General features: G+C 42.3%; 1 protein-coding gene across 2 annotated transcripts in view; it reads right to left on the bottom strand.

Annotated features, from left to right (window-relative positions):
- Arhgap26 (Rho GTPase activating protein 26) overlaps window positions 1–11,401 on the bottom strand; it is a 387,278-nt gene that overhangs the window by 346,801 nt on the left and 29,076 nt on the right. The gene's annotated exons all lie outside the window — the stretch shown is intronic.

The raw sequence follows: 11,401 nt of genomic DNA, 5'->3' as shown, positions 1-11,401 counted from the left end.
GGAGGGGAGGGGAGGGGAGGGGAGGGGAGGGAAGGGAAGGGAAGGGAGGCCACAGCCCACACTGGCCTAGGGCACGCTCTAAGAGAACAGACTTGTCTTATTTATACAGCATTCCCAAAGCCAAACACAATTGGGTATGCAGTAGAGACACAACAAACAAGTATTAAATGAATAAGCTGAATGCCTAGAGTAAGTACAGTGTATGAGTGGAGAGATGGGATGGTTGGGTGGATGGTTTTGGAGTTAGGAGTAGTGAATGACGGAAAGTCCACTTTCCCCTTTCTGCACAGGAACTAGCAACTATATGAAGGGAAGACCTTCCTTATCCTAAGGACTACTTCTCCCTTTTCAGATCTATCCTTTATGGGTAGTGGATTGACAGCACGACTTTTGAACTCAACACCATCAGGGCTCATAGGTCAGCACAGTAAATGCCACCTGACTGTTCTCGTGGACTTGCTCACACACACCAACTTCTAGCGTCTGAAACAAAGAGGAGCTGAGTGAATATGGCAATACTGACTTGCACCAACTGATTGAAGGGCTCCCTCCTGCTAAGTTCATAGTCCTTCACATTTTAGCTTCTCTCTCAAGGGACTTTTATTTGGAGCTTTTGTTTTTCTTCTTTTCCTTTTTTTTTCTTTCCTTTCTTTGCTTACCTGCGTTTTCTAATCCTTCTATAATGAAGATAGATTACAGGAATAATGAAGATGCCCAACAGATTGATAAAACATATACAAGAGCTTTCAAAAAAAGACACTAAGAAGGCACACTTTATAGTTACATTTTGACATCTGTACATTACAAAACTTAACACTGTCATTTCATGCAACTCCATCCTTTGAAAAACCAACAGTAAATCTGTGATAAAAGTCCAGCCTCTGAGTTAGAATCAGGACACAGGCCACCAGGCACTTATCTCTTAAAGGGGACAGCTATCTGATGTCAGTATTAGGAAAGCACAAGGTCTATGGGCTTAATAAGCCATTGGCCATGAACTGACAGTACAGATGCTCTAGCCCATCCATAAGGAGAAAGGCTGTGTCTCTCCACCATGGGTGGCCCTCCCCATAAGTTGGAGGAAGAGCTCGCTGGTCTACCCTAGAGCCCTACTTCCAAACATATGAACCACATTCCAATTGGTTTACCCATCATCTATAAGAGCTGATTCTGTTCAGATTCAGGCCTCATTGTCAATGACCATCCTGTGTTATTCAATGATAACAAACAAGTCAGCTGGGCTAGCAAGCAAAAAGGCCAAAGTTTAGAGCCCATTTAGACCTTTCGACTCAAGGAACCATTTCATGCCTTGGTGACTTCTTTCACCAAAAGTGAGGAACACCAGCTATAGCCCATAGGCAGATAAGACTAAGCTGAGGCGAAGTGCATAAGGTGGAGAAAAGGGAAAGAGGACAGTAAAGGTAGCCAAGAAGAAACATTGCAGTCACGTGCCACAGAACAGTAGTTTGGTCACAGATGGGCCACAAATGCAACACTATATGCCAGACCATCTAGGGCTGTATATGGACATGTTACAACTTCCCCACAATGACAAAATTGCTGATTGATACATTTCTGAGAGCACACCATCTCCCTTCATTTAGCCAAATGATTGTATTTCACTATCACTAGTCCAAACTTGATTCCAGTAAGATGAATAGCATTTCACTTTCTGAAAGTTGGGCAGGGTTTAACAAGCATAAAAGAGATTCAAAGCCTCATTTAGTCCAATGGTCTAAAATACTGTGGAATTTAAAAGAGAAACAGAGAAAGGCTCCCAGCTCCTCTTTTTCTATTCCTCATGCTTACTAGGATATGACACAGCATTTCAAACAGCAGTGAGAGCTGCTGAAGATATCAGGTGAAAAGTCTCCTGTTCTTTCCCAAAGGCAGGGCAGGAGGAAGCCACTAGCGCTCGATACACGTAACTCTCTATCTTCAGTCCCACAGACATCCACAAGCACCAAGGCAGGGGCACTCACTCGCGTCAGGCTCAGGAGCCACAGTTGTAATGCAGTATAAACTTGAACATTCCCAGGATGTATCAACAGAAGGGGTGTGGAGGGCAGCCAAGGCAAAGGCTTCCCAAAGCTAAATCAATAGAGCCAACTGTAGACAGAGGGCAGCAAATAGAGTGTGTGAGACACAGCCAGTCTAGCCTTGCCAGCTGCCCTGGGGACATTATTCAACAAAGTCTGTGAAATCTGTCCCCAATTCCCTTCTCATATACCAAGCCTCTGCTGTCCCACTGAACTGAAGTATTGGACCTCTAACATAAGATCTGAACTAGAAACTGCCAATGTGACACACACAGTCTGGTTTATAGAATAGACTGGGTTTGGGCCGTCACTGGCAGTGGGCTCTGCACCTCTCATTCAATGACAAGTTCAGTAAACAAGTTGTTACACACTCCTGACCCAAAGCTACCTCACACGAAAATGGAACAACCAAACCTAGCAAACACAGCTGCTTCTAGAGTCAGATAGCATCAGCCTGAAAAGCCTGCCCAGTGTTAGCTCAGTGAATCTTGGGTTTAGCAATTTTGAGCATATCACTCCTGCTAACATTATTTTTTTTAATTTTTTTTAATTTCAATGTCTTTCTTTTTTTAATATTTTTTTTCTCAAATCGTAATTCATTCACACAGGGTTTATAAACACACTAAGCCTACCTTGGGATCATGTTAGAGAAAAATTCCACTTGCTTGTACAACCTAGAGAACGTGTGTATCTATGGCAAGACTCTTCCCATTTAGGACTTTGTGCTCCTGCCCATCCCCAAACTCTCCCCACAGACATCTCTCCACCATTGTCATTTCTCCATTGTTTCCAACCGCAGCCAATAACCACCCAAAGAAAAAAATCACTAACCCTCAGCAGATCTAACTGCTGGTTAATCTGCAATAGGGACAAGAAATCCAGCTTGAGCCTGCTTCTGGTTTCCTGGGCTTCCCAAAGGGGCTAAAAATGACATGAGGCTATAAAATGCATGTGTTTATGGAGGATCAGATGTCCAGGAAGTGAAGCAATGACATTGTAACTGTGTTTTTTAATTCCAATAATTTTTTTACTTAAGTTTCACCCATGCATCTCCCTGGTGTCCACACTCTGCAACAGCATTAGACAATAAGAATAGAGACAAAGCCCAAGGATCCAACTGAGGTCCACCCCAAGCCTCTGGAGCAGTGCTCCTTGATTAAAGAGAACTTCAGTAACCAACTTAAGCATACATGTACACGCACATGCAACATATATAATTTGGACACCAGTAATTTCTTATGCATGTACAACCATAAAAATGTGTATAACTGTCAATTTGTATTTGCTATCAGTTATTTATTTGTATGTGTACATGCATGCCATAGTGTACATGTGAACGTCAGAGGACAACCCCAAACCCTGGGGATCAAAATCAGGTCACGAGGGGCTTAGCTGCAAGAGCCCTTCCCCACTGAGATATCTCACTGACCCAATCACTTAATTTTTTAAAAGCAGTCTTTGCAGGATAGGGATTGATAAAGCAAGCATGTGGGTCTGAGCTCAAACCCCATAGTCCATATAAAACACAGGACATGGTGCCGTGTACCTGTGAATCCAATGTTAGGGGTCCCTGAAGTTCATTGGCTAGCCTGTTGTGTGCTGGTTCTAATGCTAAGTATTCATTTGGTTCCCAAAATCACATGGGAATCTGCATGTCCAACCGCTGAGGGTCCCTGCCTGGAGTTGGCTTTAATTGGTAAATAAAGTGGCCAATGGCTGGGCAGGGAGACAGAGGCAAGACTTTACATTGCCCGGGCAAGGAACCATGGGAAGAAGGAGGTTTTAGAATCAACATGCCAAGAAAGGAATAGGATGCAAGCATCAGAGCTGTGGAAGACAGAGAACCAGCCATGTACAAATTAAGGAAAAGCAGCCCCTGGGGCCACTCCCCCAACTGGGTCTAGGGTAGTGTTAGCCGTTGAGCTGCTGAGGGCATATTAAAAATAAGGCTTCGTGTGTGTGCCTGCGTGTGTCTGTGTCTGTGTGTGTGTCTGTGTGTGTTTCATTTATGAATCCAAAACAATTGGGTAGAGGAGGCACACACCTACAGGGGAGTTTAGAGTGGATTAACAAATTACCACTTCACCAGCCAACCTAGATAAATCAATGAACTTCAGGTTCAGAGAGGGGAGAGCCCTGGCTCAAAATCTAAAGGTAGAGCACAATCAAAGCTCAGTCCCACTTCAAATAACCAATTGTTGACTCTCTTGTCTAGAAAATCTGCTCATTAAACTTACTATATGTGATGGTTTGAATCTGGGATGTCTCCCACCTTGTGCCTTTACATGCCCTCATACACATGACTACATATCATATATATCACACACATATAGAACACACACACACACAATTAAATATTAAAAAATTAAAGTGGTCATGCAGTCTTATCTACTTCAAAATTCACAGCATCAGAATCAGACACAGACAGGTTTTTGTGATTGCAAATAAGCTTAGCTTTACAAACAGCTCACTATGTATCAGTCTGTATTTTCCCCTAAGAGAACCAGAAGACTGCTGGTATAGAGGGGGGACCTGCTACTTTGCTAACTGGATTATTATCACTGGATAGTTCTACAATGTAATTTCAACTCTTGTGCCCAGAGACCATCAGAGAAAGAGAGGCTTTCTGACCAACTGCTGAAAATGCAGAGCTAAATATACAGCAGCAACAGCCTGCCAGAAAAGGCTGGACACCAGGATAGCCTGGGCTAACTCGAGATGCTCTGCTAAGGTCTGAGACTAAGCTCATCTCCCTGGGTCTGGGACATCTCCCTGGGTGACACTTGCATTGCTGTCTGATGTCATCTTCAGACAAACCCATTAGTCACACTCTCTCTTAGAAAACCTGCTCAAATTAAACATAAGCTTACCATATGCTGTGGTTTGGATGGGAGATGCCCCCCACAGGCTCATGTTTGCAGTACTTGCTCTCCATCTGGGGATTTTGGGGTGGGGGAATGCCAAGCCTTTAGAGGAAGGGCATAGCAGGCAGAGCAGATCACTGGGGAAGGAAGCTTTGGAGTTTATGCCTAGCCCCTGTTACAGCACACTCTCTGCTTTCTGGTTGGCTACAATGTTAGAAGCTCTACTACACACATGGCCATAATTGCCTTTCCTGCCTTGCTGGACTGAGATCTTAATAAACCGGGCCAAAACAAATCTTTCTTTCCTTCATTTGTTTCTGTTAGGCATTCTGGTTGCAAAAACACAAAGGTAACTAATATACTATACAGCTCAGGAATTCCACTTCCATTCATCTACCTTAGAGAAATAAGCATACTTTCATACAAAAGTGTGCATAAAACATTCTAACTAATGAATATGAAAGGTTGGCGAGATGACTCAGTGGGGAAAGGCACTTGCTACCAAGCCTGATGACCTGAATTTGATCCCTAGAACCCACATGGAGGAAGAAGACAAGTGAGTACAACAAGTTGTCCTCTGATGGCTACACATGTGTCACGTAAGACATGTGCTTGAGTGTGTGCACACACTCCATCAATAAATCTATGTATGTACAAATATTAATACAATCTAAATAGCTATAAAGGAAAAATAGAAAACAAAATATGGTATGAATCACAATGAAATAGTAATCAGTAATAAAGAGAAATGAATTAGCAATACAAGGTACAACATTTAAACCTGAAAAAGATGTCGAGCTATGTAAAAGAATTCAAACACTAAATACCACATAATAAGATTCCATTTATGTGAAATCTCCAAACATGGCCAGCACACAATATATAGACTATGGATAGTCTTTAAAAAGAAAAAAGAAAAGAAAGAACAAGACAAATGGGCAGGAAAGAAATTTTTAATAATCAAAGTTTTCTTTAATCTGTTCAAAACCATGCTTTATTAAGATGTTGGCAGAATATAGTAGCTTTGTGTTTAGTGGATACAAGCCATGAGGAAGTGGATGAGAGAACTTCCCAGAGGTCTTTCCTCAACCAGGTCTATGATTCCCTCTTAACAGTCAGCCTTAGAAAGTTATGCATATGCAGTGTGAATTCATAACATACACACTGGGTCTAATACTTTGATTACATTAGAACTGCATGATATGATGTTTTTATAGGTAGAAATCATTAAGAAATAACCATTTCAAATGACTCAACCTAGAGCAGACACTTTTAAGTCTGGCTGGCCATAAGTGGTACTAAGTTCTAGTTCAGCCAAGTTTTAGGTCCACCATATGGGAAATGGGAATGATTACAGGATCTTGCTAAAGGCTGTTGTGGCCTTACAATGATACCCTATGGAGAGCACCTACTTGACATGGCTGACTCAGTCACATAATTCTCTAAATTATAACAATTATTGACACACACTGGTCCTATCTCAATGAAATTCCAAGTTATGAAGGCCCAGGTCTTTATGTCTTTCGTACCTGTGTGTTTGCTCAGCACATAGACCTGTAGTGTCCATAGGTGAGGTTCCATATTGACTGCTAAGACCTGGAACTGCTTCCTCAGAGGCTGCAAGGGAATCCTACTCACAGACCACTTCTCCTCTGAGAAATACCGATAGTGCTGTGGGAGGCTTCGTATAATTCCACTCACAACATCCTCCTCTCCGTGGCTGTATGCTTAACAGCAATCCAATGAAGCAGAAGGAAGTGCCATCAGAGAGAGAGTTCCTTCTGGCTTCTTTCTCAACACAAATGTTTGGCTGCTATGTAACCAGTGTTTTGATGGATGGATGGGCTATCTATGAAACCCCAGGTTTCTTCTTGAAACAACAAACAACAGGAGCTATGAGAAAATGGAAAAAAGTTATATCCCTACATTCTGTGTGAAATTCCTCAGTTCTTTTGTAGAGATCAGAAATATAGCCAAAAGACCGTAGACTGTGAAAACCTTAAAGATGCCATGTTCCACAAATAAAAACACAGAACAGCCATATAAATGTGAGGCAAACAATGAATAACTAAAGATATACTAAAAACTGCCCATTGTTTATCCTAAAGTACAAATTAACTGGGTGTCCTACATTTTATCTGGCAACCCTAGATTTAATCTGTTCCACAGATCACTTTTTATTTCCTAAACATTATACATTATTTTCATTTCAAATAACTATTCTTAAGCCACAAAAAAACTATGATAGCCAAAGAAACAGCTGTCCAGAGTTTGTGAGTGCTTGTATGGGTCACTGAAGACTGAGAATCATTTTGGGCAGGCTCTGCAAGAAGATACAGCCACTGCTCCCTTGGCTTTACTCAGAGCAGTAAACTAAATATTATCATCTCTGTTTTACAGGTAAGTAAATGGAGACCTAGAGAAGAGAAACCCAAGGTCTCCCAATCTGAATAAAAAATTAAGCTAGAGGCCTTGTACCAGAGTCCCCAGATGTAAGCCTACTGCCCACTCTGATGGCTAATTCCAATGCTGTGTTCACATTATCTCAAGAAAGCCATTAAGTTTTTCTCTCCAATGACTCTACATCAATGAAACAGAAACCTTAACCCCCAAAATACTCCAATGCCTTGCTGGCTGACCATAATTCACCTTTCTCTTCCATTTCTGTCTCATCTCGTCAAATTCAAAACTCACTGACATCTCCACTAAAATCAAAACCAAAAGATGACCAGATTTTAAACAAGCCATTATTCTGCTAACTTATATGCAGCTCTATAAAAGGGTGTCTAGGACCTAAGACTAGAATCGAGTTTAAATCAGAAAAATGCCGACTTCTACATATCATTTATAGCCTGCATCACCAATGGTAACCAGTTTGTGCTAAAATGGACAAAATTGCAGTCATTACTGTAAAAACAAAACTCTCTAGACATATGTTGTAAACAAATAGTCCATTCATATAGAAAATACTACACAACAGCTTTTCTCCTTTTGTATCAGCCTTTGGAGCAGCCAGGCATTGGCAGAGGGAACGGGATTCTCTTTGATGCCCTTTACTGGTTCAGGTTTATACCTCACTCCTGAAGGTTACTAAATCTGGCCCATACGCTCACCAGTCTCAGCAAAACACAGGACAGTGCGTCCTGCCACACAGACAACGGGTGGTACTAAAGACAAACACGAACAGCCTCTACTTAAATCAATATGCTGAAGACATAGTGTTCCCCAAGGGTGTGAGCTTCTGCAGCCATGGGGCCCCAGGGCCAGCATTTTCATCCTTAGACTGCCTGAAGAAAACAGCTGTGTAGGGCAACATTCATCAAACACAAGAGGAGCCAAAGGCAGGGGGCGAGGTATTCTTTATCATATTTGCCTTTGGAAAGCAATCCATCTCCTTGGTAACAGGTCTAAAAAAGAAAAGGGAAAAGGGAGGGAACACTTCTACTAAATCTTATACCTTAGCAGGCAGCCTAGAAAATGCTCACCATTTGGGTAAGGTAACCAACCGTTTCCTGTTCTTATAAGATGCTTGCAGTTTGTCTGGGGGTGGCCTTTGTTTTGTTTTTTGTTTTTTATTTCTATAATTTTTTAAGATTATAATATAGTAACATCATTCTCCCTTCCGTGTTCTTACCCCAAGCCCCCTCCCACATACCCTTCCGTTCTCTTTTTCAAATGTGTGGCCTTTTCTTTCATTGTTCACACACACACACTAAATATGTAAATATAACCTGCTCAGCATGTATAGTGTTACTTGTATGTATGTTTTCAGGGCTGACCATTTGTATTGGATAACCAGTTGGTGTGCTCTTCTCTGGGAAGACTATTTCTCCCACTCTCAGTATTCCTTGGTTGCCTGTAGTTCTGTGTAGGATTCAGGCCTCCTGTGCTTTCCCTGTCATATTTTTATGTCCACTATCATATGTTCAGCACATGTTTAGGCGATCACGGTGGTAAGGCTTAGTGGATGTAGTTTGTTTTGTTCATTTTTGCCTGAAACGGGCATCTAATCTTTCATATGAGCTTCATGGTTATACTATGTAAAATATAAGAGATGGTGGCAATGGTGACAGTATCAGAGTTTGGTTTTGATCTGCTTGGTTTAGATTTTGGTGTTTTGGTTTGGTTTGACTGAGTTAGGTTTAGTTATTTGAGGGGAGGGATTAGGAGTGGGGTGGTTGTTTTGATTTGGGTTTGTCTCTTGGTGGTGGTGGTGTTTCTGAGACAGGGTTTCTCTATGTAGCCCTGGCTACCCTAGAACAAATTATGTAGATCAGGCTAGCCTGGAAGTTATAGAGATCTCTCTGTCTCTAGTTCTGGGATTAAAGGTGTGTACCCCCATGCCCAGCTTTGCGGGTTTTTTTGTTTTTTGTTTTTTGTTTTTTGTTTTTTGTTTTTTGTTTTTTGTTTGTTTGCTTGTTTGTTTTGAGACAAACTTTCATGGATTGAATACCTGGCCCTCCTGTGTGTTCCCTCCTGTATGCTGGGATTACAAGTGTACAGCATCATGCCCAGCTGTCTGAGGCTGCTCTGAGGACTGAGTGAGAATCTGAGCAGGATCTGAAGTCTGATACACGGAGCATCACCAACATCAACAGCTGTGTTCTCACTCAGTGTAGCACTAAAGCACAGAAATTAACTGGGAGATGATAGGAGGCTGTCTTAGTCAGGGTTTCTATTGCTGCCACGAAACACCATGGCTAAAAAGCAAGTTTAGGGGCAAAGGGTTTATTCAGATCACACTTCCATATTGCTGTTTATCAATGAAGGAAGTCAGGACAGAACTCTAACAGGGCAGGAACCTGGAGGCAGGAGCTGATCCGAGGCAAAGGAGGGGTGCTGCTTACAAGATTGCTTCCCTTGGCTTGCTCAGCCTGCTTTCTTATAGAAGCCAGGACCACCAGCCCAAGGGATAGCACCACCCACAATGGGCTGGGTCCTCCCACGCTGATCACTAATTAAGAAAATGTCTTACAGCTGGATCTCATGGACATCTTCCCTCAACTGAGACCTCTTCATCTCTGATGATTCTAGCTTGTGTCAAGTTGACACAAAAACAGCCGGTACAGAGGTAGAACTGGGTGATATATTAACTGAAATGCAAATGCAAAAGGCACCTATAAAAATATCATACCCTTACTCCCAAAGAGCATATGCCAGAAAAAAAAAAGTCTAGAAAGAAACAAAAAGCAATCAGCCCTTGATAAACTAAACCATGCAGCAACCATCATCATGCAATTAAGGATGCCTTAGGAATGAGAAGCAGCATCTGCCTGAGCTGGCGATACACACAAGACACATGGTACTGTTCTGAAGCCCTGCTGGGACCTGCTGTTCCCCACTAGGTAGGACAGCCATTCCATGGAGAGGTTTGAACAGTTCCTTAGTCTGAAACCAGAAGTGAAGCTGGTATCACTTCCGCCGCTCTGTGCCACAGTCCCTGCTTTCCTCCACCCTTACGCTAAGACCTTCCAGTTTACATCCTGGGGTTCAAACTACACATGAAGAACATGCTGCCAGGCTAATGGCACAATTCAGAGAGTTAGAAAATACCACAAGCAGGTCTACACCAAAGCTTGCATGACGGAAACAGACAAGGAGACCTTCTCTAGCCAGTTTAGTGGAACAGGGGCAAGGGGTGGTGGGACCTCCAGCTCCAACTCATCACTGAAGAAAGAAACTCTAATAGGCTGCACATTTCTAGCCCACCCTAGCTCCACACTCTGATATTTAAGTCAGGACAAACATATTCATCATCTAGCCACAAGGTCTGGGTATTTTATAGTTACTTATTGCAGTTGGCACTTTCTGGATCATCATCACAGACAATGGAAGATAATTATGGCTCTCCCAGAACTAGAATTCAAGGATGAGAAGGAAGCAAATGTATCAATTTCAAATCTTTCTCTATGAATGGATCAAGGCTACTCACTTATCACAGAATCCATGGCATCAAGCCAATGAATCAGGCAACTAAACAAGCAGCTAAGAAGGCCAGGCCAGTCATTCCCCTGTACCTTAAGGAATAAATCCTGCAGAGGAATGTACAGGTACAAAGAACCTTGGCCTCAAAGCATCCACAACCAGGACTACTGATAGCCAGGATAACACACATTAAGGCATTTCTCAGGGTCAGTATTTGTGGAGAGGCTATTATATACCATGTGGACCACTCAGGGTACAACAGTGAACAATGCTCTCTCAGCGTCTAAGAGAAGCTTATCCTTCATGCTGTAGTCAGTTCATAAACAATAAATTCATAAAGAAAGAGAAGACATTCCAAAGCACCTCTAAAAGGTCATAACTGGGGCTGGGGGTGTAATTCAGCACTTGACTGGCATGTGCAAGGCCCTGGGTTCAATCAAGTCTGCAAAACTAAATATATGATCAAGCAGACTTTTAAATCAGATTTAATCTCGACACTGAAGAAGCAGAAGCAGCTGGATCTCTGAGTTCAAGGCCAGCCTGGTCTACAGAGTGACTCCCAGGTCATCCAGG

Source organism: Grammomys surdaster, unplaced genomic scaffold (genome assembly GCF_004785775.1).
Source record: "Grammomys surdaster isolate TR1022 unplaced genomic scaffold, NIH_TR_1.0 317, whole genome shotgun sequence".
In the NCBI taxonomy this organism is placed as follows: domain Eukaryota; kingdom Metazoa; phylum Chordata; class Mammalia; order Rodentia; family Muridae; genus Grammomys; species Grammomys surdaster.
This window is presented reverse-complemented; position numbering and strand designations above follow the sequence as displayed.